Genomic DNA, 27,005 nt, shown 5'->3' with positions numbered 1-27,005 from the left:
TCCCCTTGGAACTAAACACCCTCCTGAGCCTCCTCCCTGCCCTGGCTCAGGTGACTCTTTGCTCTGCCTTGCCTTGAGCAGCTTTTTGCTCCTCAAAACAAAAAATGAAAACCAAAATCTGATGTGGCCCCACATATTTTTTTTTTTTTTAATAGCACTGCTCAAAAGCCAGAACTGGAGCTATTTCTGGCTCCTCTTGGTGCTGAGGAGGTCCATCAAGGCAAGGATGTCTCCAAAGAGTTACCATGGAAATTACCAGACCTCCCTCTGCACTTTGGACACCTTCTACCTACTAAAAAAATAGGAGAACTGGGAATCCAGAAATCTTTGAAAAACCACAGTCCAAGCCAGCTACATTCTGGCAGCTGCTCAAAGAAGCAGATGTGACATCAGGGAAGGTGTGCTCATCTGTTAAAAATACGGGGTTAGACTTTCATCAGTTTTAAAGTGGCTTTAGCTGATGAGGTCAAGGGGTCTGTTCCTTGACTCCACGGGCATCAAACAAATAGCTTTCTGCCTGGTTTTCATTGTAGCCCTTACTCTGCCTGCCCTGTGAAGGCAGCACAAAGGAGCTACAAGAACATTTGCAAACAAATGCTGCAAATATTACGTGGTGGTCTGTAAACACAAGCAGTGATTCAACTGTAAATGGCAACAGATAGTTAGCAGGCAACCAGGCCTTCAATTATTAACTAATGAGGTTGAGCTGACCCCAAGTCTTTCCTCCTTACTTGTGTGAGGCAGAGAGAGGGACATTTGACCACATGTGATGTGACACATCACCCTGATGGGAAAGAGATATTGCGGCAGCCAGCCAGCAGAGCACTTGTAAGGGTGCAGCATCTGAGTTTCTGGACTTTATGGGCTTTGCTTCTGTGGTGGTGTGCAAATCCTTGAGATTTCTCCATTGCCCTGGCTTGCTCTCCATTGGCAGGTGACCGGATCCAAACCTACACTTATGTTTCCGTCTAGAATGCCTCAGTGTCCTCTCCCCCTACACCAGGAAGACACAGGAGGGCTTTCTGCAGCTCCCCTGCAGACCCAACTCCCGTAGGCCAGGTCTTAGATACCCCACAGTGTTCCAGGTGGAGCAAGAAATGAGACGGTGGGGTGAATCCCACCTTTACAGCCTGGTTTCCAGGCTGGTGGTCAGCCCCTGGCTTTAGTATCCCTGAGACACAATGCTGAAATCCAGGAGGATCGAACCACACAGAGCACCCCAGGAAAAAATCTGTGTTCTGCTGAGGGAAAAGAGGTGCCCAGGGAAAAGGGTTGCCAGCTCTGCTACCTGGTATTCCTGCCTCTCCCCACCCCAACTTGCCTTTGTACTCCTGTGTTCATGCTAAGGAGGCTGTGCACCAAAACCTCCCTCTGCTACCTGACCTCTGCTTCTTTCTCAGTGTGGTCGTGCCCCAGAAAGCTATGTCAGAGACAAGTAATCCCTACCAACACCAGAGGAGGTTTGTGGGAGCTATGTGAAAAAGGGGCACAGGGGCCCTGGGCAACAGGATAAAGCAGAGTGTGTCCCCAAGGGTCTTGTGAGCAGTCTGCATCCACACTCCACTACCTTCCTCTTTTTTCCCCCCTTTATTTTATTTAACTTTATTATTAGTTTGCTTAATAAGTACAACCTTAAAAGAACTGAAGTGGAAGTAAAAGAAGAAATAAGAGACCTGGCTTCGCTTCTGGCATTAGAGACTGAAGCCCTTCCAGCATCTCAAAGGTAGGCGTAGAGCAGAAGCCCAGCTTTGGTAGGAAGCCTTTCCTCACTGCTAACCAATATCTAGATTTTATTTTTTTTTCTTTTTCCAGGCTCCCTGTTCGTAAGTTCTGTTCAGACACGGGGATCAGAGAGGAGCCACAGAGGACAGAGATATGTTTGTCACCTAACTATACCAGGTCTGTCTGTGACAAAGGGTGGCAGCAGAGCCACAGCGTTGGAGTTGAGTGTTGAAGCCTAGAGCAAGTTTAGAGAGGAGGTGTGTAAGCCAGAAATTTAATGTGCCTGTGGTAACATATACAAGAAATGGATTCCTAGACTGCTTATTAATTAAACCTGGAGACCGGGAAGTTTATTATAATAGGAATTATGTTTAATGAAAGAGGCCTGTGCTCTGGAGGAAAAGTGTATCTCCCAGTGCCTGATGTTACTCCTGTATTTTCACATATTTGGAAGGAATTATTTCTCCCTATATACACACCCATGTTTTTTTTTTTTTTTTTTTTTTTTTTTTTTTGTCCTTCATATTCCTCCCTGGATAACTCCATTGACTCTAATGGAGTGTCACCTGGAATGAATCTTCCTGTGCCTTAGAAGAACATTGTGCATGGGTCCTGCATACATTATTTAAATGGCGGTACTAAGAAAACAGCCTGAAATGTATTCATCAGCCTGACTGCCAGAGGTGTTATACACCTGCAAGTCCCATTTAAGGCCAATGGAAAATGGAGGCAGAGAGGCATCTCCTCTTTCGCATTCTGAGCACTGAATAATTTATTGGGAATTTATTGAAGGTTTTTAATGGTGCAATCAAATCATTATAAGCAAAAAGCTACAAAATCAAATTCAGAACAATGAAAGCATCAGTTCATTAATGGAACAGTTCCAGCCATCTGGCATTCATATGTTCTGCATTGGGGCTGTTATTGTGCAGACATAAATGAACCAATCTTACCTTCAAGCAATAGCTTTCATTAACTAAATATATCCAAATTCTTTACTGTTCAGCTAATATTACAGGTCTTATCCTGTGTTTGAAAGGGTGGGTTTTTTTAAATTTTGTTCAGTTAAAGCTTCAGTCCCACTCCACTTCTCCTTTGTGTGTTCCCCATCCCCATGTGGACACAGCACCACACAGAAATGTTTTAGTGGTTCGTGGTGCCAAAGCTCTGGAAGAGACAGAAGGGGCAAATTATATTTCAGTGGAAGTAACAACACTTAGACACTAATGATAAATACTGTTGTTTGAATGAAATGAAATTCTAATGTTGGACTGAGTTTTTCACCTGCCATTATTTTTTTTTTTTTTTCAAGTGATAGCTCCAGCAACTCTTCAGAGATCTGACATTTAAACAGACCAAACTGATGTGCAAAGTTATATACAGCGCAGCGGTTTCCATCAGACATTTTCCGAGAATTATTTTTTTTAATCCTGTAAAGTAGTACAGCATTCAGTTTCTTGGTGGAAAAATATTATTGAGTTCCCAGTGAAAGGGCACAGACAGGAAAAATTATGTATTTTAGATGCTGTCTGTTAGCTAATGAACTCTGTTGGGACAGGATTTTATGTTCACTGGACCTCACAGCTAGAGTCAGAGAGGTGAGTGCTGGAGACGTGTGAAAGCACGCTTTAACTGGCTGCCGCAGCACTTGCCGGGGTTAAAGCTTTTCCTTGTCTCCCTGTATCCTCCTGAGAAGGGGGATTTCAGTTCTTTCATAGCAGACTGGGATCCTATTCTTTATGAAGAGATAAATCAGAACAACACTCACCATCCAGTCTTTCTTCAACACCCTACAAACAAACACTGTTTCTTAAAGAACCTGGAGAACAAAATGCTGGCCAAGTAGCAGTGTCCAGGTGGCTACTTGGGCTTTTAGGCACCTTGCATAAAAGCAGAGCTTCCCCAAAACAGCAGCAGTGACCCAGTCCCAGGCTCCAGCCCAGGCACATCTCCAAGCCAAAGGACTGATGCCACGTGGGGCTGTTCAACATTGCTGCCCTCCCATGGGAGACACGTCCCCAGCCTATCTCCACTGCTTTCCCCTTGTGGATCCTGCAGCTATCCCCATTTCTGCCCTTACCCCAAAACTCACAGCTTGCCCTCACTCTCTCACCTCCCCTGTGGTTCTGAAGCTGCCACAACAGTCAGCTTCCTGGCCTCTCCTCCTAAAAGGCAGCCTCCTGCCCCCGCGCCCAACCCAAACAAGCACCATATGCTTCACACCACCAATTCTTGTGTGCTCTGGCACCTACTGACACATGGGTTCTAAGGTCAGTGAAGCTGAGGCTTCAGGTGTACAAGTTATTACTGGATTTGCCACTAATGCATTGGACTCCTTCACACTTCTGACAATAACTTGCCTGAAGCATCTTACAAATCTTGGTGTGACCATCTCAGGGCAGCGTGGATAGTGCAAGCGCCAGGACAAACCTAAAGCCCCTTTCACAAAGAGTCAACATGCTGATCACTTGGATGGATGCCATTCTTGTTTCTGGCATTAGGCTGCTCTAAACAGTGTTACCTGACCCAGATCTTTCCATGGAGGCTATGGGGGACAGCCATCTCCTCTGCTTTTGGGGGCACATCGCTAACCCTTGGTTTGCTCAGGCACCCATGGGCACCCACTTTCCCTTCAATCACAGCCTTGCAGTCCTGCCGTTAGGGGCTGGATGTGGGCAGAAAGCCATGAAAAGCCAAAGTCTGGCTTGCAGGAGGAGTACAGTTGTGTTAGCTTTTCAGCAACCAGCTACGCTGCAGAAGCATTTAGATGAGCTGAGGTCTGAGCAGCGTGAAGCTGAGCCAGGGAGAGAGAAACTCTGCATGGAAAAAGCTGCTCTCTGCCTTGAGAGCTTTCCAGGTTTGGGAGTTCATGGTTCGTAGGCCATCGTGCACTGTTGCTGTAAATAATAGCAGGAGGCCAGAGGAGACTGAAGGAGGGCAGAAGCATCACAACAGAACAAAGATGTCGTGGCTTTACGGATAGGGCTGCTTTCTTCCTGTGGGACTTCAGATGTGTCTGAAGTTGCTCTGGAGAACAGCGTGTCTTCCAACTGCGGGTAAGGTTATTTGCTCATATTCCTCTGCATCCTGTTCTGAACAGATCCCTTACATTTGAGCACTGGGGTTTGGATAGTCTATATATAACAAATGAGCAAAAAGTCACACTCCAGAGAGCTCTTTATTCTGCATGCATTGCTGGAGCTGTACTTCGTAACATGTGCTTAAGCAATGCATTGTGGACAGTGGTGTTTTAAGAAACTGGAACATACTTAAAAGCTGATCAATAAAAAGTCTACACTGAAAATATTTTTAAAGTTCTCTAATATTCCTATCTCAGATAATGCTGAAGCTTCCCAGTTTTTCCCCACTAAGATACTATTAATTGTGGTCTCATCTAACACTTCCTTCAAAGCATCCACAGCACTGAAAGATGTGGCACATTTCCAATCTGAAATTAAATTATCCATTGTTAAAAGAACACCACAGTATGCTGCATAGAGAAGTGACAATGAAGAGACATCTTAACTGTAAATTCCCTGAATTTTATTTTTTAATTAAAAACACCAGAGGTACTTTCCAGGCCCTTACCAAAGAGGAATTAGATGTTTAACTTTTCTGGGTCTGTATGACTAATCTTGCAAACACTGCTGAAACTCTATGAACACTGAGAATTAAATATATCAATGTGTGTACATGTTAAGCATATTTATGATTTGAATCAATTCACAAAATCGAGCACATGGAACTTAGAAGGTTTGTTCTGGAATCAGAATTTTTTTCCAGGCTGAAAGATGTGAAAACTACTTCCCTATCTGATGCGATTCAGTACATCTGTGTGTGATTACATAAACACATTTCAGACCACGGAGCAGCACAGCCAAGTCTCATAGAAGTTACATTCATTAAACTTAGTCAGACCACATGATCTCCCCTGGACCTTCAGTATTTGCCTGTTTCTAAGATTTACTGAAGATTGCCTATATTTTCTAGTTAGAGCAAGAGTAGGAGACTGAGAATTAATTATATTAGCCTTGAATAAATGAGAAGTCACTGTATCATGGCAAAGCAAGCTTGTCTGAACTCACTAACAGAAATCAGAGCAACCAAAAAAACATTGCTGCTTTAACTACCTTACTTTACTGAAGGTGGACTCGGAAATACTTTTTTTCTTTTTTAACATGTGTCATCATTTTGCCTTCATATAATTCCACCTCATGCACAGATCATGCTTTCCCCATGAGCACAAGACTGCTCTTTTCCTTCAGGCGTCAGTAGGTAAAGTCACTAGAGAAGGTCCTAACCAGCAAATCTGAGTAACCATACTAGGTGAGATGTTTTTATGGAGGCTATGCAGTGGTAATTACCAATGTGCAGATGCAGTGGCTCTTCCCACCGACCGTCTTCATACCTGCACCATCACAATGAAACATGTTCCTGCTTGCTTGGGGTGGTAGGTCTTGCCACTGAGATGTAGGTCCTGTCAGCTCATCCTTTGCTTGAAGCTTTGATTATATTTAACTTATTCTTGGTTGTTACAGCAGTACCCAGGCAACTGGCTAAGCACAGGACAGGAATTGTAGACACATGCAGGCAGCCCCTGTCCCAAAAAAGCTGAGTAAAATCTGGTTTATAATGAAGCTACACAAGAAAAACGTATTGCCATAGCATGGGAGGAATCATTTTTACATTCTGAAGATCTGCTTTTCAACCAGTGGGTCATGCAAGTCACCCCATTTCTACCATCAGGGTGTACACGTGCAGTTTGAGCACACTGTTTCCAGCCTGCAGTTGTTGTCCGACCTGGATGCAGCCTGTGCATAGATGGGAAACTATTAAAGACTGTCACAACACTTAGTGTATGGATGCTAAACCATGTATTAGAGCTTGTAAAAGAACATTCTTCTTGGTCACTCCTTGCAAACACTTGGTAGCTTGCTTTGAAAATGGATAGAGGATGAAATCAAGCATTTGCCAAAGTTAATGGCCTGCTGAATGTTTAACAAGACTTTTCAGCATGTTAAAGCTCAGTCTCTGTGCTAAATCACAGTGCTGAGTACAAAAACAAGGTCTGGTAGTGTGTGGACACCAAACTTCTGTCTTCTTGAAATAAAGATATATATACACATACATAACCATTTTTGATACACACACAGACAAGAGCATTTGACTGCTTCCTAAAGGGAAGGAGCTCCTAACCAGCCATGGCAGTAAAAAAATGTGCTCACACTGATGATGAACATCTTTCTAATAACAGCAATATAAGTGATACAGTAGATACTGTCAGTAGCTGTAGAAGCTAGGGTCATCATTGTGTTGACAGTACACAAGCAAAGGTGTGATTTGAGGAGAACTCTCTCTGCTACTTTCTGGCTTCTTGGGAAACACCAGGAGTACTTTAAATGGGCTTGGTCTTTCATTATGGGCTTTTGTACCGCTGGAGGCAGTTGCTGGCTTGTATAGCCGTAAGTAATCTCTCTAAAAATCTCTCTACAGGGGTTAGAAACGCCTAGGCACTTCAGCCTCTGAATGCTAAGTGCCGTGCAGCCTACACTGCCTTTTCACTTGATGCATGCACATGCAAAAGTGGCCTCTAGATGCTCCCGCAATCCAGCGGAACCAGGCTATTCCACAGCAAAAGCTGGTGGGGGGCTGGGGGTAGTAGAAGAAATTTGAATCTGGTTGTGTATAATGAAATAACACTTCTAAAGAAGTCTGGAAAAGTATCCGCCGCGCAACCCTGCCCCTTTCCAGCTACAGGGGTTTGGTGAACGCACGGACTGATTCTTCCAGCAAGAGGATCTCGCACCCGGCTCCTGCCGGCAGCCGCAGGGGGTCCCAGCACTTGCAGCGGGAGAAGTTCGGCTGCTCCAGAAACACCCGCATGCCGCCGCCGGGCAGCCTTTGCCCGCAGCCCCGCAGCCCCTACTCGAGGTAGCCTTTGACCCGGGCCAGCGCTGCCGCCAGGCGCGGCCGGCCGCCAGCCCGCCGCCGGGACAGCCGGGGATGCCGGCGAGCCGGGGATGCCGGGCGCTCCCCGGCCGGGGCCACCGCGGGGCGGGCGCGGGGTCCGGCGGGGCGGGGCGGGGCGGCGCGGGGCGCACCTGGGCCCCCGCCCGGCGGAGGCGGGCGGAGCGGGGGCGGAGGGAGCCCGTCCCTCCCCGCCCCCCCGCCCTCTCTCTCATCCCTCTGTGCGCGCCGGTGGCGGCGGCGGCGCCGCGCTCCCTCCAGCCGCGCCCGCGCAGCTCCCGCAGGTAAGCGCCCCGCGGCGGGCCGCCAGCGCAGCGGAGCAGGGGTCCCGCCGTCCCGGGGCTCCGCCTGCGTGCCGCCGGGCTTTTCCTCCTCTTTTTGGGTGTTTTCCGCGGTGCTGCCGGACCTGGTGCCAACCGCGGCGGGTGCACGGCGCAGCGAGGCGGGCGGCGCGCCGCAAGCGGGGGTCCGGCACGGGGCGCCGTGGGAGTGGGCTTGGGCGGGCTTGGGCGGCGGGTCCGGCTGCTGTTCTTGCTGGACTAACGCCGCTGAGGCTGGCCTGGAATAAGGAATGGACACTTGGTTGATGAAGGGACACTGACAGTACTGCCACTGTTCGCTTACTTAGGGCCTGTCCTAACTTTTTTTCTTCTTTTTTGTTTTTAACTTCTTTTTTCTTTTTTTTTTTTTTTTTTTTTTTTTTTTTTTTTCCACGAAGTCTCTCTGGATTTATTTATACCAAATTAAGACAGTGGAAAAAGTCCTAGCTAAAAAAAAAAAATGGTTGCCACCTCTCTCCCCTGACTTCCTCAGTCCTTTGGATGAAGAGCCTGCTAAAGTCAGATGGGACATGTGTGCGTGTATCCGTGGTGTTTGCAAAGGTAAAGCACAGGCACAGGATGAATGGGAAGTATCAGGGTATGGAGTATTAGAGAAAGATGGGCAAGGTGGGAAGAAGGAGGGGAGCTTTAGGTTAAAAGCCATTAGGAAAGTGAAGTGAGAAGAGAGAGGTGGAACCAGAGGGACCAAGTTTCTTCGTCTCACTCCTTTGTGCATGTTCTTTTTTAATAGCTCCACAATGGGAAACCTCCCAGCCAAAAAAAGATTCTTCCTATGGAAATGTGTGAAAAGTTTTCTGTATAGCCCTTTATCAGAAAAATGTTGGAATGCCTAAACTTTTTTTCTTGTGCATTTCTCTGTGAAACAAGGTCATACCTTTTTGATTTCAGTTGTCTGAAGAAATTAGAAAAATTAGAAGCTGCTCAAATCCTCACTTCCTTTTTTTTTCTTGTCTTCCCTCCCCCCCCCCCCCCCCCCCCGCCCCCCCCCCGCCGCTGTAATTTTTCTTTTTAAGGTTCAAGGCAAAATTTCTTGCAGGAGCCTCTGTAGGCAACCTGTGTTCCCAAAGTGTTGGGGAATTAGGGTAGCTGCATTCTTTTACAATTAAAACTGCTGCAATTCTATCTTTTCAGAGAAATTCTCTTGCAAGCTAAGTCAGGTTTGGTGTGTTGTACCATTTGGTCTAAAATGAGTCACTCTCAGGTCTGAGAGTCATGTTTCAATTTGGCAGCCAGGACTGCATGCCATGCAGACTTTTACTCCTGTGTGAGGATGGGGTATACTGTAGTACTAAAATAATACCTTCTGGCAATTTCAGCAGTGGACTGAAGCATACTCTCTGCGCACGGGCTTAAGTGAGGTTCCGTCCTGCAGCTCTCTAATACCAGCTGTAGGCATGTCGTACGTTTTTCCTTAACTGATACGTGCTCGGACTTACAAAGCAACTCGATAGGTCAGCATTTTACTGTTGTTTTTATTAAATATTAACTACCCAAAATCAAATGCTGTGTTTTTCCAGAAAAGATTGACAGTGTCTCATCCTGTGCAATTGTACCTGAGCTGTGGTTCTGGCTTTTCAGCTGCAAATAACTAAGGAAATGTTATTTTAGGAATACGTGGAAACATAGTTTCATGCTCAGTATGTTGTTGTCCAGATCACTCCTTATTACAGGTTGCACTGGTTAGACCCTTGGCTGCTACAAACTTTGTTCTGAGAAGTTACCAGTAATGGTGCTGGCTGGAGAGAGAATACTGACTGGTGTCTGCTTTCTTTTCCTTCCCTCTTCAAAACAAATATTAAGGGTGGAAAGGTTAAACAGCTTTTGAGACAAAACACATGGGAAATGCAGAATTGAAGTAATGCTACACTGTGTACCCAGCTTTAATATGTGAGCTTAATGAGTGATTAACAAGCAGTCTTATCACTGTGTGCAAAGATAATTAACAGCTGCATGATTTTCATCAGTAACTCTGGAAGATTGTAAATATATGATATACAAAACATATATTTTAATTACTTCTCTGCTAAGAAATAGGAGAAAAAAATTAACTTGGCTTGTTACACACAGCAAAACCATGTGGGGAATACAGGACAAGGGTATTGATGAAAGTGTTTAGCTCTGGAGCTGAATCTTAGGTAGGACTTCTGTAAGGGCTGGCTTTTGCATTGCTGTGATGGGCCATTAATAACACCTTAATAAACGGTTGTTTCCTAGTAGCATCTCCGTATTGAGCTTGCTTTCTCTGATATTCTGAGGTTTAAACCGAAAGGCACGTCTTTCTTCTGAGTAGCTTTTGTTTTTGGGAGACCACCACCATCTTTGAGTACCCAGCAGTTCTGTGCGCTGGCTCTCAGAGGTAAGCTGCCTCCTGCAGATATCTGAAGAGCTGGCTTGGAGCACCTCTAGGTGGTGACCTGCCTGCACTTGCTGAGCGCTGTTACCGTGCCATTTGCTGTCTGTGTGGCTTCTTTATTGCATGAGTTCAGGGGGAAATTATGTGCAGCTCTGTCACCGGCAGGGCTGGATGGGGAGTTCTCACAGCTGTTACTTATGGTCTTGGTGATGTCCAAGGACACCTAGAAGAATTTGAGTGTGGGAACAGGTTGTATTGTGAGACTGTTGTCCTTTTCATTATCATTTCCCTCCCAAAGCTGGAATCAGCTATGTTTGTGAGAATTCCTCCCTTCCGTAAAGAAAAATGCATGTAATTTAAGGGACACTTAAATTCAGTTTAAATCTGTGTAAATGGGTTGTTTGAATTGCAACTGACACAAGTAGTGCTAGGAAAAAGAAACACAACTGTTTTACTAAACAGCTTGTGGATTAGTTCTTGTGTATTCCACTGCTGCTTCTTCTTCCACAATAGGTTATATTCTTCTTTCTTTTTTTAACAGTTTAGCACTATGAAAAGAAAAGGAAGCAAACTTTTTTAGAAAGTAAACAGTGCTGTTGTAAAAAAAATAAAATAAAAATAAACAAAAGCACAGGAGTTATCAAAAGGCAATGGTAATAGCTGAAAAACCCCTATTTGCACTCTTCCCCCCCTTCTTTGCTCTGTCCTTTTCTTTAAGGTTGCTTTCCCTTCAGTTAAGGTCCCCATTTGAAGTCTTGTGATGTAATGACAATTTGAAGCCCACTGCTCTCCAGAAAGATCTGATCAACAGGGACTTGAGGTGGTAATGGCCTGGACAGGTAGTGATTATGTAGCACTTTCCATGTATGTTTTTAACTTTGCTTTTCCATGCGTTGCAAGGTAATGCCGTAGAAATGTGACACTCCTCAGTGATGCAGCATTAGGGCTGAACTTAGACATTTTGTGTTTTCCCTGAGTGTCCTTTGTAGCTAATGGAAATGCTTAAGGCCTCATCCATGGCCCATAGGCATCAATGCAAAATCTCTGTTGGCACTGAACGGCTTTGGATTAGGTGCAAGGCTGGTGTGTTGCTTTGACAGAAATATTACTCTAGGGCAGAGGAAAGCTCTATGGAGGGAATAAGAGCTGCTGTTCTGCTTACATTTCAGGGGACTCAGATTTTGGTTTTCTTCATTTATCTTTCAAGCTTAGTTGCTTTAAAACAAGTAGAAGCATTGCCTATGCATTTTTGCACTTTCATTGCTGTGCTGAAGCAAATGAGAGTGAACATCTGAAGCAGGTCTGGTGCCTTGTTTTGATTTTTAATGAAGTTCGAGAATTCTGAGAAGTGCCTGCCTTTGTATATCCAGATCTCTCCTTTCACCTGTTGCTGTTCCTTGACTGCCTGAAGCTCTTCCTCCACACCTGAGCTGATTAACAGCATGCTTGGCTTGTAAAGTCTTGGTCATTGTTTAACTGAAGGTTTCACTCTAGGATCAATTTTCATTTTTTAATAACTGGTGCCTCTTATTCTTGAAAATGTAGCTTCTATTTGTGCAATTAGCACCAGTAAGGAAAAGAACCTAGTGAGTGCCAGTTTGGGTAGTATATGTGTGCCCCTATTACATATGGCCACTCCAAGATCATTCCATTTCTCTAAGGAGCCCTTCAAAGAGACCTTTTAAGGTGGTTAAGACATTACATTTCTGCATAGGGAACAATACCCTTGCTTAGATCAGTGCAAAGTCCCCAGAATTTCCTGACAGGCACAGCCTGGAGTAGTTTGTTAAACACGTTTTTCTCAGACCTGCATCTACTTTCTACTGCATCTGGCTCCTTCTTGACCCACGTAATGTAGGCAGTTAAGTTAGTGCATGTAAACGGGTGAGCACTGGCATGTTCGCCCCATTGTGAAGAAGTATTTCTTCATAAAAAGAAAGCAAACCTTCTTCCTCTGCTTCTGGCAGATGAAAACAGCCACAGATTCATGTGGCTGCTGTGGTTCAAGGAGTCTGGGTAAGGCATGCGTGCCCCTGCCAGCCATGCTGCCAGGGGGGCAGAAACCATGTCCCTCCTCCTCAGGCTACTCCTGGAATGAATAGCCTGGACAGTGTCCTAGGCTGGGGCGTGTGGGGAGTGTTCTGCTTTCCAAACGCCTTTAAGATTATCACTGGTGGAGCTGGATGAGGAGCTGGCTGTTGTTCCTGCTAGGGAAAGAGGAGGTAAGCATTTCCCCATTTTTCCACTCGCAGATCGCATCGTGGTCTGCTGCTGAGGTGGGGGTACACAGCATGGATCAGTGACATGAAAAATGCTTCCAGTTGCAAAAGTGGGACGGCTGCATCTCTTTCAGGAGGAAACATGTTGGGGGCACAAGTACTGTATTGGTGAGAACTGCAAGTTTTGTGCCAATTGCATTATTTTTGTTTTAAATTACTTCAACTTGAGAGGCATTGGAACTGATTATTTGTTTTGGCTCCCATGTGGCGTATTCTAGACAGAAGGTGAAAACCTCTAAATTCTATTTAAAAATACAAAGATGGCAAGTATTTGAGCCTTGTAATATCTGCTTTTGCTTCTGGCTGTGAACAACAGGCAAACATCAGCTGAAGTGGATTTTTGAAACTGATGAAATAGTGCTGATCATTTTGATGGTCATATATGATGAACTTCAAATGTCTGTAACATGCCCGCATGAGACCTACGCACCCGTTAGCCTTTTCTTTAGGAATCTGTGTGCCACAGTGACCCTCTAAGTAGGGTGAATTTCAGAGGTACTCTCTAGAAAGTACATCCGTTTCTTTGCCAGCTAGAAAATTTATTGCATACTGCAGTGCTTGCAGGAGCAAGCAAAAAAGCATTGGATTGACATCAAAGGGAAGATCTTTCTGTACAGAATGCTGGAGATTTTCAGAGTGGTAAAAATCTGGCAAAGGAAATGCATACTGTTTTTGATTGTAAGCCCCTTTCCCTCCCTCTTCCCCTTCTTTTTAGGGCGTGTATGTCAAATACAAAATGGTGCCAGTACATTATTTATAGGAGCAGTTTGCAGAGACTTTTTCTTAGAACTTCTTCGGCCATTGAGGATGATTGTTTTCAGCCTGGATGGAAAAATATATGTATGACTAGAACAGTATCCTTTTTTATTGTGAAGAAGTTGGATGCAGTTCTGCTTAAATTAAAAAAAAAAAGTGTTGGATGAGTGTTGAATGTTTAACTGCATAGAGAGATTCAAATTTTCTTTGAATGTGTGGGTGATTATTTAAGAGCACTAAGCTTTGACACTAACTCCAGCAAAGACTTACTGGTATCTGAGAAGTCAAGGGAGATGCTGTTCATACCTATCTGTTAGGTAGTTATCCTTCAGGTCGGTGTGTGCAGGAAAGGCGAAAGGCTGCTAACCTCTCAAGAGGAAATAGCTACATATCTTGCAAGCGTGGCAAGTGTTGTTTTGTCTGTTGCAGTGGGTCATTGGTAAAGGGTACATTGCCACTGCATTTCGCTAAATGTTTCGTCATCTGCTTTTGATCTGTTGTGGATGTCAGACCTGCAGGATGGTGTCCCAATGCCTTGAGCTGCTGCCGCTGACAGAGCGAGGGAACTGGGGTGCCGCTACATAGCTGCAGTGTGTGACGGGCAGTGTGCCTTCCCCTTCTCGTCCTGTCCCCAGCCAGGCTGCAGGTGTCACCAGGTTGTTGGTGCAGAAGAAAGCCCTAGTGTTTTTGCTGCTCATTTCCAAATCAACTTTGCCAGCAGTGAGCAAGAGTCACTGCTGGTGCAATGGTCACTGTCCCTTCAGCTGGCAGCATGGCAGCCTGGCAGGTGGTGAGCATCTCCACTGTCTGCTGCTCTGGGGCAAGGTGAAGCAAGTTGTCGAGAAGCAGCACCAGGTACAGCTGCTGGCCCTCGACTGCCTGGCTAAAGGCAGGAGACCTCAGTGGAGAACTGCTGTGTCGGCAGGAGATCACCTTGCCCCTAGAAGTTGCCTTGAACTGGGAGGGATGGTGCTGGTACTTACTGTGGTCAAGACATGGTATTCCTTCGGTTCCCCTGCCTGTGTCAGGTGCTCGCTGAATTTCTTGGTGGGATCCATTTTCTTGTGTTTTTTTCCAGTCCCTTACTGTGTGGCTGTGATAACACTTGTTGGGTCCTAGCACCCTTAAGATTTGGTTGTTATTTTACTAATAACTTTCACAGTTACGTGTAAGAAAATACAAAGTAGCAGCAAAGGCTGGCAGGGGTGGGTGTTTTCTATCTATGCATTTCGGAGCGCTTTCATTGACACCTCAGCTGGTAGACGTAAATTTCAGTGATTCCCTGTAGAGATTGGGTCAGTAGTTTTACAAGGTAGGTAGAGTCCTGCGATGAGTTGCAGTGGAGAGGTGTTGCTTTGGTGTGGTAATGAAGCTGTAAGTAGGATGTATAGGGGCAATTTGGCTACTTTGCCTCAGGATGTGCTTATAGGATTAAACTTTGTAGTACATTTCTATAGTTGCCGGCTAGTTTTTAACATAGAAAACTAATTATTGAAGTTCAGAAGCATTGAGGAAATTGGTGTGGCAATGTGCGATAGACCAGAATAGATTCAGACTGATGATAACAAGCCTGTAAATCCCAAAGGAGAATGCTGCACAGTAAATTCTGTATTAATGCTGCATTGAATGTCACTGACTATTGTACTTGGAAGATGCCTTTGCAAATGTGTACACAGCTCTGCTGAAGTGTCTGACTAGCAAATTATTGGTACAGGAAAATAACTTGAATATTCCCTGGGTCTGTGCTGAGAATGTTCCTGGGTACTGCTGTCTTGTCAGGAGGAACCAGCTAAGGTACTAAGAGCATGTTGTCCTATATGCCACCTTGGATGTGCTGTAAGTCACACCTGAGCATGTGTTTACCATCCACATAATTGTTAGATTTGGTTGAGGAATGGAGCCTTGGCTTTTGGTGAAGAATTCTTCGGGGTGTTCAGCTGTTTCCATCGATGTGTTCCTTTTGTAAACTGCTATGCTCTTGCAGATGCAAGGCCAGTGCTCCAACAGGGTCACTGCTCCCTCATTGCTATAGTCATGGAAATAGGATTCACTGTGTTCTCCTGAGATGTTGTGATGGGGTAAGCAACTTCAGGCAAACGGATGTCTGGATAGGTACCTGATGTTCGAGGAATACCATTATGAATGTGACATGTTGCACTTGAAAGATAGACATTTGTAATGGTATCGGGTTTAGTGGTCTTTACTTTTGCTTGCTGTTACTCCCCAAATGTGGCAGACATGGGGACTAATGCTGTGGAGATGAGCCAGGATGCCTTTGGCCTGTCCTGAGCATGGTTTCTACACAGGGCTTGGAGAGCTGTCCTGATGTGGCTCACAATGCATCAGGTTCATTTTGCCCCTCCTAAAGCTTTCAATGGAACTGATGAAAACTTCACCTCGGAGCAGTGCATTTCCCTGTATGGAAACCTTGCAAACTAGAGAAGACTTTTCCAAATTCATCTGTCTGCTCCTCTAGTCTTTCAGCTTCTTGTTTACAGCACTTGCAGTGTCCTATTTCAAATATCCTATGCACGTGAGACTGGAAGCAGACTGAGACTTCAGGGTATTGCTGTGATCAAAGCAATTCTGGTAATTGGTAAATGGGCTTAAAATAGGTCTCTGGAATTATTGCAGTTTGGCAAACAGGTGATAGGAATAGCATAGCTTAGTGCCTGGTTCTCCAAGAAGTAAAATATATTTCTGTTCCCTGCCTTGGGTTGCTGAAGTTTCACATGCAAAAGCATCCAAAGAGGTTCAGCCTAGAGAAAAAATGCAGGGAGGGATGGGCAAGCTGATGACAACCTGATGACAGGAGGGAATTACATGACTGTAGAACACATAAATGCCTTAAAACTTGTATGCCTGAACGAACACTTCTACCATGGTCCTGCATATTTCCATCTTCAGTGTCTCCTCCACAAAGTTTCTGATGAACAGAAGCCAGTTGCTCAGATTTTAATGACAAAGACCTGGTTGAGAGACTTCTTTATAGCTCTTTTCAGTTTTCCTCCTTAAAATTTTCTTAATAAGCCTTGAAGATACTGTGAAGGGACTCGTGGTACAATTATTGTGAGAAAGCAGTTGCTTTTTCCTTCAGGAAAGTGGCACAAAACTGCAGGAAAGGCTTTGGCATTGAAGCCACACCCTACTCCTCCCTGCTTTAGCACTGGCAGGCATGGGGGAGCTACAAAAATGAGGTGATGCTTTTCAGTTAGTGGCAAACTCGAATGCCAAGCTGCTGTGCATCTGCCTCCCGTAATTGTGCCAGAAGTGATCCCATGCCCCATCTTTCCCCCTGACCGTTCTGCCTGTGTTTTAACTTCCCCTTGGGACCCTGCAGTGGGGGCTTTTCCGTAAGCTGCGTCTCCACTAGAGAGGGATGCTAGTATAGTTATACTGGAAAACTTTGAGGATTTGGTTAGTTACATTGCTTTACTCTTCCCGACAGTCAGTGTTGCCTGTTGGGTTAAGTGGAGCACCCTTGAAAGGAGACTGCTGCAAGACTGAAGGCAGATGGGACCCAGCAGTGACCCTACACTGTGGCTGACCAAGTAGCAGCCATTGGGTTTCTCCAAAATGGTGCCAATTCTGCTGTGTGACACATGTTTGTGTAGATCCATAGAATGGTTTTGGGGTGGAAGGGACCTTAAAGGTCACCTAGTTCCAGCCCTCCTGCCATGGGCAGGGACACCTTCCACTAGACCAGGTTGCTCAAAGCTCCATCCAGCCTGGCCCTGAACACTTCCAGAGACGGGGCATCCACTTCTTCTCTGGGCAGCCTGTTCCAGGGTCTCACCACCCTCATAGTGAAGAACTTCTTCCTAATGTCTAATCTAAATCTATCCTCTTTCAGTTTAAAACCATTACCCCTCATCCTATTGCTACAAACCCTTGTAAAAAGTCCCTCCCCTTTTTTTCTTGAAGGCCCCCTTTAAGTACTGGAAGGCTGGGCTGAACAGCCCTCTCTCAGCCTGTCTTCATAGCAGAGGTGCTCCAGCCCTCTGATCATCTTCGTGGCCCTCCTCTGCTCCAACAGGTCCATGCCCTTACATTGGGGTTGCAGAGCTGAAGGCAGTACTCCATGTGGGGTCTCACGAGAGCGGAGTAAAGGGGCTGATGTAGGAGAGGCTGCTCAGCAGCAGGAGAGACTGAAAACCAGACCCTGCATGCCTAAGTGGGCTTTGTCAGGGGTCAGGGGAGCTCAGCATGAGCCTTTAGCTTTGGTGTCATGAACACAGCTGGTGGGTTGCGACGGTGGGGTGCCTAAAAACTCTGGTTTGTGGATGGATTTCGGTACGTTCTCCTTTTGTGGCCTGGGTCTCTTGTACTACTTAGCTTATTTGTGTGGTTGCAAAGAGAATCCTCATGGTTTCCCGAGTAATGCTTTACAGCTTACGCTTTTGTAATGAACTGTCTTAAGGAGGCTCTGAAGTGTGTGTGCATTTAATGTTTGTACCCATGCTAATGTGCATGGAACTGAGTTCCAAGGGTAGAGTTTGAGGCAAAATAATATTTAGGTTTGCTTTTATTTTTTCTTTAAGAACAATCCATTGCTATTCAGTTACAATAGGATTGCTTTTTCTCCTTTCTTGCTCTTTAAAAGGTGTGCAAAGGGCATGTAGCTTAAAAGTGGTGACCCAGACTAGATAGTACTTTTCTGCCATTGTGTGCGTTAGGTGGTGGTGGTGGTTGTTGCTGTTCTACACTGACTGCATTCTTCCTCCTGGCTTTGCATTTTCCACTTGAATTCTTGGTGTCTCCTAAATGCTCTGATTGAAATATTTGTTGTTTCCATTGGGCAGTATGTATGCTGAGGACCTAGTCGAAGTTGAGTAATCACTGAAGTATGGTGTGAATTTACAAGAACCCACTTAATTCATGTGACCTCTTGTATGCACTAAAAGCTTGTCTGCTAAACACAAATCAGAGTTAATCCAAGTCAATTCTTAAAGTGAATTAGTCAAGCTGTGTGCTAATCATCCTCAGTGTTTACTTGCTTTTTCAGATAGGCAGCAGCCTAAGTTGCATTAAACTTCACTTGATAATTGAAAGGGGAAGAGTCAGAGAGAAAGGTGATGGAATTTTTGTATGTCCTGCATTTTTCTCCTTTCAGGGCATATTTGAGAACTGCTTTGTGTTTATAAATCTTGAATTGATGGAATGATCAGAGCGAGCTACCTAAGGCCAAACCCCAGTACTCTGCTGCAGCTCTCTGCTGAGCATCCATGACAGCTGTTGCTGCTCCAGGGATATTTTGGGGAGTGTGACTTCCTGATCATCCCTAAAAGTTGTTCCTCAAAAACCCTAACTGTTTGAGCGGGATGCTGCATAGACAGTGGTTTAGACTGTGGTGATAAGGAATTCCGTTCAATCTCTGCCAAGAAAGAAGTAAGCAGCCCTGATTTTACAGCCTGGACTCGCAAGTTCTGTGTGTATTGCCCTAAGCACGCCAAAGACTTGCGTGGTGGGCAAGAAGTAATTACCTTTCATTTGTCAACATTACGATTTTTGTTGTCTTGAGCTACTGGGTTTGCTTCCCCCTCCATTGTGGCAAGATCAAAGGTAAGATCTTATTTCTGGGTCACTGCTGTCCATCAGATAAGTAAGTCTGTGGTCTTGGGAAAAAGCAGTGACGTGAGAATAGGGAATTTAAACCCTGTCATTAAGATAATTATTTCTTATTGTAAATTTTAAATTCCTTTAAACTTCATTCAGCTTAACTATGCAAAATACAGCACTGCAGAAATTGCCTGGAGAACAGTCAGTTGAACTGATGCAGATGTTAGAAAAACATTTCTGGAGCAGCATGAATAGTTTGAGAAGTTGATAAACAGTTACTCTGTCTGCATTGGTGCTGGCCTGAACTATGTTAAGCTGACTCCTTGCAGTCTTTGATGTACTTTTTTTGTGGGGGGTGGCAGGCAAGTTTCTGTTTCAGATAAACTTAATTAAACTCTTGTTTGTGCACCATCGGTCAGGGCCTGTGTAGATCTATATTAGGATAGTACATTTGTAATTTGGGGTTTTGGGTTTGGCATGCTTAATTGTGGACTTCCTTGGCTTCAGCATTTCCAGATTATTGTGTTTTGTGGTGGTTCATTCTGCCTGAAGATTGAACATCTGTTTTGTGGATGGAGGGGGAAAAAAGAAGTATTTGCCTTAACGTTGGCCCCCCTCAAAGCTGTTTAAAGAATTGTGACATTCTGTTATCATCCAGATGTTTTTTATCTAGTGAAAAGGATATTGCCTGAATGTTTAAATATAAACTCGTTTCAGAAGAATGACAGCATACTACTACTTTTCTGAGTTTTAAACAAAAGGTGGATGGTGTCAGGTGAGGTTAACAAATGGAGTCTCTGTTGCTGATCTGTGGAAGTATTTAACTGTACTACTTTGTTTTTTCTTCTTGGAAATAAATATTAAAGGTCTGTAAGTTGTTGAGAAGGTTATGTTCTTGCTGCTTTTCCCGTTGAGGAGTGATAGCTGGAGAAAAGCATTCTGGTATCTTACATGGTGATTTATACCTTGATACAAGTGACTTTGCCTACTACTGTCTTCTTTAATGATACTGATTAGTAAGCAAAATTGTGATGAGAATGCACTAGGAATTAAATTCTACCACCTACTAGTGTGAGGCAATGCCTCCGTCTTGGCTCTGTGAGGTGAAAACTGCTTCTTGCAGCCCCGGTGTTCAGAATGATTTTAATAAACGGCTCTTTGCTTGGGTTTTGGTTTGGTTTTTTGTTTGTTTATAATGGAGGAGGACAAAAGCATACACCATACTTGCTGCTTTTACATGCATGCACAATGCTGGCAACAGTTAACGGTGTGGCTTAAATCGTAAGCTATCCATGGTGACTCTGAACTTTCCTCCCTCTTATTTAACATCTTCAAAGTTAATGTCTGTCAGTAGAAATAAACCATTCTAAAATAATTTAATAAACTGTTTTGGAATTACTTATTTTAGAAGTATTTTTTACTTTAGAAATCATTATGATGAAAGTGCAGATTATGAAAACATTGTCATATGACAGAAGCTTCCTTGTGGTTGTGCTATGAGAGACCATCCATATTGTAGTTACTTGTTTACATAAGCCAGAGCAGATGGGTGTTATTTTCCAGCAGTCTGTGTCTAGCTGTGCTTTTCCTCTTTATTTTCTTGGCCTTTTCTTGGTGGTTCTTTTCTTCAAGTTTAGAGTACTGACATAATGTTGAAATTAAATAATGGCATGCATTATTACTCTGGAGTCTTCCTAGTTCATGTTGCTTTAACTTGAAAAAGAGGAACAAGAAATTAATTTTCAAGGACATCTTATTGTTCCAGCACTCACTAATTCAAAAAATCCAATGGAGCTGCTGCTGCAGTTGTTTCTTGAAGCTGGTGCTGCTATTACAGATGTTTTAAAACAATTTGTGTGGGTGAGTGGGTGTGGTTGGTTTGGTTACTTTACCTTATGCTGACCTGATAGTTCTGTTGAAGAGGCTCCCCAAACACCTGAAGAAACATGCATGTACCAGCCAGCATCCCTTGCATTAAGGCAGATGCTAACTCATTGCCCCAAGTGAGGGTGGGAAAAGGTTCTCCAGCCTTGCAGAGTGGGAAAGCAACGATCATCTCTAAGCAATCCATAATAAACAAGCATTAATGGAGGCCACTGGGAGAAGCTACGTTCCTGATAAATAATGACTGAAATAAGTCTAGGGGTTCCAGATGGTGATGGGAAGGCAACCTGGTGGGTTGTCTTTAAAGGGGGAGCTGCAGAAAATGAGGCCATGCAGGCCTGACTTTTAAGGCAAAGCTCTGAAGAATCTTTTCAGAGAAGGAAGAGGCTTCAAGAGAAGATGAAGTATCATTTTGGATTTAAAGGCAAGAAAATGCTGCCCAAGAGATGTGTGTTGAATAGGTACAATGTGGAACTAATCAGGAAAGGAGGCTGAGCAAGTGAGAGAATTGCACTGGATGGTGCAAGCTGACCTAGGTCAGGGAAGTACAGAAAAGATTCTTGAAAAGGACAAGTACACAAACTAAAAATGAAGTTTTGTCCAATGATAAATCAGTTTTCAAATCCCTCAATGTGTAACAGAAAAATTCCTGTATTTAATGAGGAAAAGGAGCATGATTGAGTTGTGGACAGGATGGTGGTGGCATTTATAGCAAAAATGTTGAGATTTGAATAGAAAATGAGTGCCTCTTTTTTTTCTTTTTAATCCCATCTGAGCAGTATGCTGAGAAACCTAGTGTACTACTGCATGCCTTGTGGATTAGACTGCTGCGGATGTGAGTCCAGTTTGTACTGTAATTGACATGATCTAGGGTGAATGTGTTCATGATTTCTCATGTTACAATGCCAAATAATATGGGGGTTTCCCTTCAAAATGTATTTTATGTTGATCAGTGAAAGATGGCATTTTATTCTGATAACAGAAGTCAGAATAGTAAAGATGCAGGTCCCCTAGAATATCCTGAGGGAAAGGAGTTAATTGTTTTGGACACTGAAGACTAGAAAGGCCAAGAAAAATCTCTTTTATTTTTAATCAGATACAGCAATGTTTAGTTTCCTGCCTTCATGATGGGATGTTTATATGCCTTAGAAAAGACCTTTTGATGAAGCATCTTGCTACCACTGACACAGAGGAGGGAAGATGTTTGTTGTTTTTCCTTCAAGATGTTTTTGGTTAGTTCCATTAATCTGAAAATGTGTCACAATGGGCAAAATGAGAATCCATTCTGCTTCAATCAATGCTGTAACATCATCTTCTTAAATACCTTTTACCATGAGTAACCAGCTCATGCATGTTGGAAATAGCGTGGGTACGTGCCGCAAAATAACGGTGCTGGAGCTCTCTGACTTCACTTGGACCTGTAGCAAATGCTTGGGAAAGTGGGAGTCCTCCTGCCTTCTTTGCCTGCCATTGAGGTCATCAACAAAATGCATTTGAACTTCATAGGCAGAGGATCAGACTCCTGGTTTCCCTGAATTAACAAAACAACCCTGCCCACCCCCAAAAAAAAAAAAAAAAACAACAAAAACCCCACCCCCCCCAAAAAAAAAACCCAACAACAAACACAACCCCAAGACAAAAACAATTCCAGAAGGAATGAAAGGCTTGTAATTTGAGGAATAATCTACTCACCAAAGAGCCTTCATGGTGGCCACAGTAAAACAACTGAAGGTCCTTTCCGGGGATAAACATCAGAGCAGGTAAAGGAAAAGGGCAGACATGCATAGGTCAATTACTGACACTTGGACTGTCTGGCCTTTGGTGGAACTCAGCCTGCTTTTTTCATCCTCAAAAGGGGTATGAGGCACAGGGACAGGCAAAATAAGAATGGCATATGGAAAACATTTCCCTGCAAGATAAGTGCCTCAGGGTAGTGTACTGTCTACTGATTTTTTTGCATTGAAAATCTGTGAATAGAGGTTTATTGTTTGGGATGGTTTTATATACATTCAGATTTATGTGCTTTTTGGGAGGAGTGGGCAGGGGGTCTGATCTTGCCTCCAGGGGATGAGTAGGAAGGTGTCTCTCCTGACCCATGTGTCCTCTGTGAGAGTAGATGGCTTCTCAAGGAGCGTGCCACTGCACGGTGGTACTGTTTTATGGTCGTAAATTCGTTCAGTGTGTGGTAAATGAATAAGGTGACAGATTGTCTCCTTACTCTTGCAGTGGGGAAGAGGGATGGTTTCATACAGTGCTGCCTCTGCAGGGTTCATGAAATTGTTTAGCGTGGGGAAGGAGGCTCCACCTGACACGTCTTTGCTGAGCTCGTTACAGGCTGTTTTCTGTCATGGGACGATTTAGCAGCAGTCCTGTAGTACTCAAGTTATTAGTTATGGAGACCAGAACAATGATCTTTCCCTGATTAACCACAGAGCTCCTATTCAGAAAGATTCGACTGATGTCTTCCCCACCCCCACCCCACCCCAAAGCACAGGCTGTGCTGTGAATGCAAATGACGTAGATTTTGGATCTTTTGTTGATTATTGTGTTGTGGAAGAGTCCTACTGAATGTAAGGACAATTGCTTAAATTTGTGTTGAAATAATTTTCTTTCTAGCCTTGGATTACTGCTGAAAGCTTCGTCTTTTTTCCCCCTTATATGAGGAAAGCTAACAGCTGTATTACTCTCCTGAAAGTGAAGACTGAAGCCGTGGAAACTGTAAGTCTCTTCTATCTTCAGAAAGTTGCAGACTTCCCTGGAACACCTTTTAAAAACTCTTTGAGGTGTACAGGTGTGAGTTAGCTGAAGGCAGAAGGGAAAGTAGGAAAGACGAGTTCCTTTTTGTTTTGTGTGGGGTTTTTTTTCCTTTTCTTTATTGTTTAGTAATACACTTTTGGGCTTCTGCATTTTTATTTGATCTCATTAAGTTAGCTCTCTTATTTCTGATTGTTTGGTAAGATGCTTTTCAGGTGGGTGAGCAAGTTGAGGTTAAATTTCGCAAGTTGTTTTTTGTTAATATTTTGTTTTGGCTTAAGTAAAAGCTGAATGCTCTGGCCAGTGGTTGCTGTTCTCAGTAAAGCAGTCTGCAAAGTGATACACAGCTAAACATGCTGCTGTCCTGCTTTTGATGCTGTTAGTGGCTAAGAGGTGGTTGTGCTATACATATTGTGTGGAATGTAAGCTTTGGCTGAAAAAGTGCAATCAAGGCAGGCATCACACACACAGAAGCAGTGGGACCATAGCAATAATAAAATCCCTGGTTCTGTGGTCTGTCTTTGTGATGCTGAATCACTTCCAAGACAATTTTTTTAGGACATTGTCGTTCTGAAGTTGGAGCAGCGGCAGTGTAAACAGTACTTGCCTTGGCATGTTCAGGGGGTGGGTTAGATCTGAACTTGGGAAAGGTTGGGTTTTTTGTTTTGGTTTTTTTTTTGTCCTTCTGCTTTTTTGGTTGTTAAAGTCACAAGTGCTCAGATCACGTTTAAAGAAAAAAAGCCAGAAAGCAGATGATGCACACAGGGTAAAGGAAGGATGTTTTTCAACAGCCAAAAGAGGGGTTCTCTGCTCTTGTGATTTGATCTGTTGGGGTATTCGTGTTCTTTCATTCTGGTCTCCTGGGAGGCTTTGATGTGGGTCAGGCAGCATGCTGGAGATCAGAGGGCAGGTAGTGATGGCACTTGCTGTCCAGAGGTCTTGCTGGAGGCTGTTCTTCTGCACTCTCTCAGCACTTTGGCAGGAAGCTATCTCAGCCTACCTCACTGCCAACCCTTTTGCAGGTGTTTGTAAGCCTTTGCGTTTGCATGGGATGTCCTGAAGTGCAGCTCCACTAGTGCTCCTGCAGCCCTGCAAGTGTCCCCAGTTCACTGGATCTCGTCTTGCTACCATATAGCCAAACAGTGATGGCAGGAGAGAGGGGTTAGTGCTAACTGATCCTGGTTTGGGGGCCAGCCAGCTCAATTATCCATTGTATTTGCCAGGTTTTTTTGTTATTAACAAGCTGTTTGATGATGACAGTGAAAGACTTAAAATACTTAATTATTCTTATTGCATGTCTCCCTCCCTCCCTCCCTTTTAAAGCTTAATGATATTTTGGTTAGACAGCTTCTTTGTTGTTCATCTGTTGTGTCAGGTTGGAAAATTACCTTTTTTTTTTTTAATAATTGCTCTGGAAATGATTGTGCTCAAATAGTGCATTACTTCACCAGTAACTGAAGTTCTGTGAGCAGAAATTATCCAGATATAAATTGATGCTGTTGGATTAACCCACTCAGCCTGCAAAAGAAAAGGTCTGATGTCTTAAACAGCATCTGGCAAAGAACTGACATTTAATCTCAAAGGGAATTAACCACAGATTACTGCAAAGAAACGATTAGGTCATTTCTCCACCAGGACAGGGAATTGATGGAAAAATGTTTCTGGGTATAGATTGATTTCCAGTTGCAATTTGGGCAACTGTATGTGCTGTGTTTTGGGGATGAGGTATTACTTAAGCATCTTTTACTCTGTGTAGTTATTGCCTGTCTTTGTGCATGCAAAAAAGGATTTGTTGCCCATGTGTGAAGTGCTAGCATAACAGCAGGATGGAAAACCCACCTTGTTCCCTGTGACGACCTCAGTTCCTTCTGCAGAAGGGAATGAGTAAAGTTTTGTTGCATCTTAAGTCTGTCCTTGATCTCCAACTGAAAAAAATGGCCAATTTCTTAGGGCTGGTTGTAACTTCAGTGATAGTCACTCTCACTAACGGGAGAGGGCAGAGATCATCAAGTATGTTTTACTCTGGTTTTTGGGTGGGGTTTTTTTGCAGCATTTGCAAGGTAGAGATCTCCAATAGTTGTGTCTGAACCTTCCCCTGTATTAGCAAACTCCAGTAAAACCTAGTTTTCTAGACAGTGAAGATGGACTCAAGAAACATCTAGCTTTACTGGCAGAGGCTGTTTCCAGGGGGGGTGATGGTACAGCAAAGGAAGCAGAGAAACATTGTCCCTTTCCTCTGGCACTCCCCTTCCAGGCTTCAATGACCCTTCAGTAAAACCTCACAAATCCATTTTCACAGTTCATTTATTCATTCTGATTAAGATCTTCCAAATGGGCAAGATGCTACAGCTCCATAGCTCTTTAAAGCAGTCTGTCCAGTGACTAGAAGCAACAGATGGGAAGGCTTTGGGATGAGGCACATTTGTACAACCGGCCTTCACTGGGGCAGCAGAGGGTAGTGTTCCATGTGCTGTAATAACAGATGTAACTTGGGCAATTTGTTGGTAGTTGGCCTGAAGCCATGCTGAATAGTTGCATCCACTTCCTACTATGATGTATATGAACAGTGGTACAACCCAGTCAGAGCTCACATCAGTCCCTGTGACGTCAGAAATGATAATCTTCTTCCATGCTATTATCGACAAAATGACTTCCAATTCCAGCAGTGTAACTTCAGATTCACTGCTGGTAAAGCTGTTTCATCAGTACCATATACTAGATCTAGCCCAGGACTTACTGCTGTAGTAATAGATGTTGCTGTGGTGGGAGCCTTTATTCTGTTTTCAGGAGAGGGGGATGAGGTGAGAGAGTCAGGCTGACAGCAACGAAGCTGCAGAATTTGTACAGTAAAATGTGTGTATTCAAATTTGGCAGGGACAGTTAATTTTGTGTCAGCTTCCAAATTGTTCTGATGCATCTGCTGAAAGGGGAGATGTCCTTCCTGAGACATCAGAAATTTCATGGGGAGAAGGTAGGGAAAGAGTCTCATTAAGTGGAAGAGCTGTTGCTGTTGTTTAGAAGGACTTTAGGGCAAGAGTATAACAATGGGCCGCACCATCTGTCTGGAAATCTCTTTTATTTCTTTTCTGCTGCTTTTACCCAATACTGAATCACAGCTATTAACTTACTGCAGCTCTTTTAACTGCTGAGCAAGTTGACACCGGGCGCAGGAGGTTATCTTCATTTGCAGGCAGAACACACCCTGGAACAGAGAGAGAGGGCAGAATTGGGAGGAAATACGGATTGTAGGGATCATAACTGCTTCAGTTAGTTCACTTTGTCCTTATGCTTTGGCGGGTCATCCAGTAAAGTTTCACATGTCTTATGCCTCTCCTTCTGCACGTTTATTTGTCAAAGTACACCACGTAACAAACTCACTTCCAACATTCA

At 44.0% G+C, this 27,005-nt stretch overlaps 1 protein-coding gene across 2 annotated transcripts in view; it reads left to right on the top strand.

Moving 5' to 3' along the window:
* The first annotated feature begins 7,871 nt into the window (after positions 1-7,871).
* Positions 7,872-27,005, top strand: part of LPAR1 (lysophosphatidic acid receptor 1) — a 69,502-nt gene continuing 50,368 nt past the window's right edge. The window contains exon 1 of one of the 2 annotated variants that reach the window (XM_040580469.1): positions 7,872-7,973. The gene's annotated coding sequence lies outside the window, so the exon portion shown is untranslated. Of the gene's footprint in view, positions 7,974-23,481; positions 23,580-27,005 lie in introns of those variants that run through there. The other variant, XM_040580470.1, reaches the window with a different exon arrangement.

The sequence above is a fragment of the Falco naumanni genome, chromosome Z (assembly GCF_017639655.2).
Source record: "Falco naumanni isolate bFalNau1 chromosome Z, bFalNau1.pat, whole genome shotgun sequence".
Classification (NCBI taxonomy): domain Eukaryota; kingdom Metazoa; phylum Chordata; class Aves; order Falconiformes; family Falconidae; genus Falco; species Falco naumanni.
The sequence above is the reverse complement of the archived record's forward strand: the minus strand, read 5'-3'. Positions and strand labels throughout refer to the sequence as shown.